Genomic DNA, 6,778 nt, shown 5'->3' on the forward strand with positions numbered 1-6,778 from the left:
GCAGGACAGTGGGGGCTGGGCTGGCTGAACCCCCGCCCCCCGCCCCTGCACAAACTGCCTGCCGCCTCCTACTATTGAAGGGTTTGTATTAATAATCTGCTCAACAGTGCCTGTGGAGCCCAGATAAAGCAGCTGATGAACAGGGTCAAGATAGGGTCCGCGCCACACTTTCTGTCCTGCTGTAATTGTCTATGACTCTCCCTTTCGTTGAGTCAATAAATGACCTGGTCCTCCTCCTGATGGGTGGTCACTGACAGTGGAGGCGGCCAGTGGGCCAAGCTTGATGCGTGCCCTGCAGGTGGGCCCTGGGACTGCGTGCTGAAGGTCCGGGAGAACCCAAGGACCACCCACTGGACACAAGTGTGACCTGGGTGGTGTGGAGGCCCCAGCAAGTTGGGTTCTTCCAGTGCTGGCCCTTCTGCTCAGTGTCACCTCGGCCGGGGGCAGGGGGATACCGTGACCCCAAATTCAGAGGGTCCTGATGCAAGTTCCTCCCTCTTATTTTTTTCTGACTCCTTGTCCTGCTACTTGAGGGTCTGTGTGGTCTCCAGGCCAGTTCTCCCTACCGAGGGCTCCAGGTCTGGGACGCTGCCCTGCCCGCTTTTCTGACGGAGGAGGCCTTGTTTATACACGTGTCTAAGAGGACAAGAGACAGATCCTCCTCCCAAGGAGTCTCCCCACCCACTTCGCCAGACTGACCAATTATTTGTGACATCTGGTAGGAATCGGGAGGTGGGGGTGGAGGGGGAATCAGAGCTGGGCTGAGCCATCTGTATTAATCTTATTGGTCGGCACAGCTGCTAAGACAGAACACACAGGCCTTGAACGTAGAAAACTTAGGGTCCACTTAGGGTTGACAGATAAAATACAAACCAAAATTTGCATGGGATATATTTAGCCTAAAACATTGTTTGTCATTATCTGGCATTCAAGTCTAACCAGGCAGCCTCTATTTTTTTATGTGTTAGATCAGCCAGCTGGATCCGATCCTCCAGTGTGTACCAGATGTAGGGGCTCGAGCCAAATTTGCAGACCCTCAGATTCTTCCCCCAGAGAAGGGAGATGCTGAAAACTGTGCTGGGTTCCTCACCGAGAGTGTCTGGGTGTCAGCAGGGAGATTACACGTGAGCGTGATCTGTAAGCCGTAAAACACACTACACATTTAAGGGATTATTGCTATTGTTCGTGGATAAAATGACATTTATGTGAAATCGTCCAAGAGCTCCTGGCTTTAGGCACAGTTCTGGTTCAAGCAGTCAGCTCCCTCAACAAGTCATCCTCTACCCGGCCTTAGGACTCTCCGAAGCTGGAAATGTCAGTTGGAAACTTCTGCATCTTAGAAATTTGGGGGATTTTGCAGGGCAGAGCTAAAGTGTCTTTTTGGTGTGTAACTGACATGCTGGAAGGCAACAGAGCGATCAAATTAGGGCCATTCAAGGACAGTTTCATAGAAAGACCATGTACCACATTGCGATATGGTTTGGGGGAGCCACAGGCGGAACCATAGGACCTGGGGTTAGGAACAGCCGGGTACCACTTCCACCCTGAGCCTGTCGTGGAAGGAGGAAGTTACTGGAGCCTGCAGACAGAGAAGGCTGGATGAAGCCAGGCGCCCGACAGTGCCAGCTTGGGGGGGTGCTGGGCAGTGGGCGGCACTGGAGAGCCACGACCCTCTCCCCACTGGCTCTCCTTCCATCCTCCACTCTCCAGCCAGGGATCCTTGTGGTCCACACTTGGCAAGAAGTCAGGCCCCACTGGGATGCAGCCTACCCAGGCCAGGCTCCCCCCGGGGGCAGAGAGCAAGGTGGGCACACAGGATCTGTGCCTTCCTGGAGAGTTCTACTCTGACCCCCTAGCAGAGGAGAGATGCTCCCCTTTCTTCCTTTTCTCAGTGTTGATGGGGGTGTAATTAGACCCATGAGGCTTTGGGGGAGATCTCCCCAGGATGGCCAGGATCTTCTGGTAGGCTGTGTACTCAGTCACTCAGTCGTGTCCCACTCTTTGCCACCCTGTGGACTGTAGCCCACCAGGCTCCTCTGTCCATAGGATGTCCCACCAAGAATACTGGAGTGGGTTGCCATTTCCTTCTTCAGGGGATCTTCTCGACCCAGGGATCAAATCCGCATCTCCTGCATTGGTCGGCGGGTTCTTTACCACCGAGCCACCTGGGAAGCTCCTCTGGTAGGTTAGAGAATGTAAAAGGTCTTTTACATTTTTGCCTCTAACCTCCTGAGCCAACTGGAGCCACAAGACAAAAACGATACCAGATGGTCTTTGTCGACTAGACCCCACCCATCACTGTGCCGAAAGCTTTATCTGCAGCCTCCTTATCCACGTTGCAGGCTTATCAGGAATGCAGAAATGTCACCCCTTCCCCCTTTAGCAGATCAGGACACCTAGACGTGGAGAAGCTCCAATCCTTTGGCCACCTGATGTGAAGAGCTGACTCATTAGAAAAGACCCTGATGCCGGGAAAGATTGAAGGCAGGAGGAGAAGGGGACAACAGAGGATGAGATGGTTGGATGGCATCACTGACTCGATGGACTTGAATTTGAGCAAACTGTGAGAGATGGTGAAGGACAGGGAAGCCTGGTGTGCTGCAGTCCATAGGGTCACAAAGAGTTGGACAGGACTTAGCGACTGAACAAAAACAGAACTGGAGAGGTGGAGGAACGTGCCTGCCAGGTGAAGGCCAGAGCCAGGGTTCCACCCCAGGTCCACCAGGCTCCACCGCTTCCTGTCTTTAACCTCCAAGCACCCTCAGCCCAGGTTCAAACGCTGCTTGAACTAAAGGAGGAGACGTGAGCCCGTGGAGAGGCCTCCACCCTTCCAGCAGCCACAGGCCGGGCAGGAAACATTATTTCAGGATAACGACGTCCGTCTGCAGGGCTGAGCAAAGATTCTCTGTCAAGGACCAGATAGTAAATATTTCAGGATTTTGGGGGCCAGGAGGCCTCCAAAGACAATACCTAAGCGAATGTGCCTGGCTATGATCCAATCAAGATTTATTTATGAGCCCTGGAGATAGAATTTTGTACCATTTTCACATGTAACGAAATATCATTCTGGTTTTTATTTTTGCTGAATCATTTTAAAATGTGAAAATTGTTCATAGTTCCTGGGCCATACAAAAACAACCCAAGGAGCTGACTCCTGGTCTGGTCTATACTTTGTGGGACTTTATGGGGTATAGGTAGTTGAGGGCGCTATAACAGGATGAAGAGTGTGCATGCGTGCTCAGTCGCTTCTGACTCTTTGTGACCCCAAGGACTGTAGCCCACCCGGCTCCTCTGTCCTGGGATTTCCCAGGCAAGAACACTGGAGTGGGCTGTCAAACCTCCTCCAGGGAATCTTCCCGACCCATGAATGGAAGCCGCATCACCTGTGTCTCCTGCACTGCAGGCAGATTCTTTACCGCTGAGCCACCTGGGAAGCCCAGTTTAAATAGCGCCCCACCACCAATTCCTGTCCACCTGGAAATTCTGAATGTGGCCTTATTTGGAAGCAGGGTCTTTGCAGGCGTAGTTAGCTGCGATGAAGTCACACGGGATTCGGGTGGGCTCTCGGGCCAGTGACTGGTGTCCTTGGAAGGGGAGGAGAAAACACAGACACACGGAGGCCACACGGACACCGAGGCAGAGGTGGAGGGATGTGGTCACAAGCCGAGGATGCCAAGGATGGTCGGGCCACCTGAAACGGGAAGAGGCGAGGAAGGCTCCTCCCCAGGGCCTCTCAGAGGGGACGTGGTCCTGCTGACATCTGGGTTCTGGACTTCTAGCCCCCAAGACTGTGAGAGAACACATTTTTGTGGCTTTAAACTTCCCCCTTTGCAGTCATCTGCTACGGCAGCCCCAGGGAACAGGTAACAAGCTTTGCTTGCAGCCCCGATGTGCATCGTCCGTCTCTGGGAGTCTTGGCTCAGTGGACTCTCAGAGGCTGGCAGGAGCCCAGGCGGGCACCTCCCAGACCTCAGGCCTCCCTTCCGCTCCTCCCCCAACAGTTTTAGATTTCTCTAGAAAACTGCCAGCCAGCCCCTGAGTGAAACTGGCAACCATGGGATGCTTGTTTTCCTGTTTCTCCCCAACCTCCCCGCTTCTTAAATTGTTTCCACCTCTGAGAGCCAAACAACAGTCATTCCCTGAGGTCAGGAAAAACCCTCACCCGCCACTAACCTGCAAAATATTAATCACAGATGCTGGTGACCGGAACTCTGGGGGCCTCGCTCCCCTTGTGGCTGTCGCTGGGTAAATGCAGGGGGCCAGGGAAACAGATGGGGAGCCGGGGGTGGGGGCAGAACCTGCCTGTCTTCTCAGGCTGGCGTGTGCCTGGTCCATGGGGAGCCTAGGCAGGCTTCTGGCCTAGCCCAGGTCCACACACTCTCGCAAGGCCAGGCTCCCCATTCCCTGTTTCCTACTAGGACCCAACAGCAGAGCAGCCCTGAGGACACCCAAATGCAGTCAGTTCCGTTCAGTTCAGTCGCTCAGTCGTGTCTGACCCTTTGCAACCCCATGGACCACAGCACGCCAAGCCTCCCTGTCCATCACCAACTCCTGGAGTTTGCTCAAATTCATGTCCATTGAGTTGGTGATGCCGTCCAGCCATCTTGTCCTCTGTTGCCCACTTCTCCTCCTGCCCCCAATCCCTCCCAGCATCAGAGTCTTTTCCAATGAGTCAGTTCTTCACATCAGGAGGCCAAAGTACTGGAGCTTCAGCATCAGTCCTTCCAATGAATGTTCAGGACTGATTTCCTTTAGGATGGACTTGTTGGATCTCCTTGCAGTCCAAGGGACTCAAATGCAGTCAAGTGCACACGTAATGGGCTTCCCAGGTGGCACAGGGGTAAGAATCTGCCCGCAACGCGGGAGACACAGGTTTAATCCCTGGGTTGGGAAGATCCCCTGGAGAAGGAAATGGCAACCCACTCCAGTATTCTTGCCTGGAAAATCCCATGGACGGAGGAGCCTGGTGGGCTACAGTCCATGGGGTCGCAGAGAGTTGGACATGACTTAGGGACTCAAGAATGGTAACAATGCACATAAATAAGAGTGAGAGTTCACACTTAGCCACTTTGCTAAGTGCTTCACACTCATGAACTCATTGCCTCTTACAGAGGCCCAAGTCACCTGCCCCAGGTGACAGGACCAGGGTCTTCAGTAACATCCTCCATGCCTGGGGACTAAGTCCAATCACCGAGTGTCCTGGTTCGAAAGGCGCTCAGCACTCCTTAGGGAGAAGGGACCTGCCCACACCCCTGTGGGGACCCCAGCTGGAGCCGCATCTCTGACTCCCCAGTCCTGGACTGCTTCTGTTCCACTGTCTCTTCTGGGGAAAAAGTCATCCCTTGAGTTCAGAGCTCCAGAGGTGACACTGAAATACGGCTGGCAACCTTGGCGTTGCTTACTTTGTGTGTGTGTGTGTGTGTGTGTGTGTGCGTGCTCAGTCATGTCCAACTCTGCGGCCCTGTGGACTGTAGCCTGCCAGGCTCCTCTGTCCGTGGAATTTTGCAGGCAAAAATACCAGAGTGGGTTGCCATTTCCTTCTCCAGGAGATCTTCCCCACCCAGGGATTGAACCTGCACCCCCTGCTTGGCAGGCGGACTCTTTACCACTGAGCCCCCAGGAAACCTTTTTTAGTGTTGTTAAGGGAGTTGGCCAGCCAATAGCTGGGAAGGCACAGGAAGACTCTAGAAGACAAGGGTGGCTGGGAAGAGCGGGAAGGCAGAGGACCTTCCTCAGGAGGAAGCCCCCTTGTCATTTCTTGGAAGGAGCCCCGTGTGGGCGGCGGAGTGCTGAGCCCTTGGACGGTGGCCGTGACCACATCTATTCGCAGTCTCCCCGCTCACCTCCTGCCCCCACCTCGGCCTGCCCTCTGTAATCACCCCGCTGCCCGTGCTTGTCCAGCCTCGTCCTCCTGCCTGGACCAGTCCGGCAGATGCGGAGCCGTGAATCAGCGGCTGGCTGTTTCTATTGCCCTTGGATGGGGGTGGAGTTGGTCCAGTCACAACACTGGGATCTCACCCCGGGCGGGGGGAGGGGGGTTCCTGGGATTCTGCCCCAGGGAGCTGTGTCTACACGGCCCCGACCCAAGAGGACACACAGATGCCCCAAGAGCGGGCAGCAAGGACCACAGGAGAGCGGTGGACAGAGAGGAAGGGAAATAACGTAACAGCCACTCGTAGCGACTAGGTGACAGGTGACATGAGACCTCGGAAGACGGAGGCCCAGGAAGCCAGGGAGCCTGACAGCTTCCTGCGAGGGGCGGCGCTCACCGCAGCCGGGCAGGAGGGCCCTGTGCGCCAGGTTCTTCGAGAACCGGAAATCCACATTTTGGGAATTCCCTGGTGGTCCAGTGGTTAGGACTCCGCACCTCCACTGTAGAGAGCTCAAGTTCAATCCCTAAGATCCTACGAGCTGTGTGACCTGCGTGCCCCCCAACAACAACAACAAAAAGCCACATTTTATGTGAATCTGCATTATACTTATCAGGTGGCCAAAATATTGGAGCTTCAGCTTCAGCATCAGTCCTTCCAATGAATATTCAGGGTGGATTTCCTTTAGGCTGGACTGGTTGGATCTCCTTGCAGTCCAAGGGACTCTCAAGAGTCTTCTCCAGCACCGCAGTTCAGAAGCATCAATTCTTGGGCCCTCAGGCTTCTTTATGGTCCAACTCTCACATCTGTACATGACTACTGGAAAAACCATAGCTTTGACTAGACAGACCTTTGTCGATGTCTCTGCTTTTTAATACTCTGTCTAGGCCTGTCATAGCTTTTCTTCC

This window comes from Bos indicus x Bos taurus, chromosome 19, assembly GCF_003369695.1.
Source record: "Bos indicus x Bos taurus breed Angus x Brahman F1 hybrid chromosome 19, Bos_hybrid_MaternalHap_v2.0, whole genome shotgun sequence".
NCBI lineage: Eukaryota > Metazoa > Chordata > Mammalia > Artiodactyla > Bovidae > Bos > Bos indicus x Bos taurus.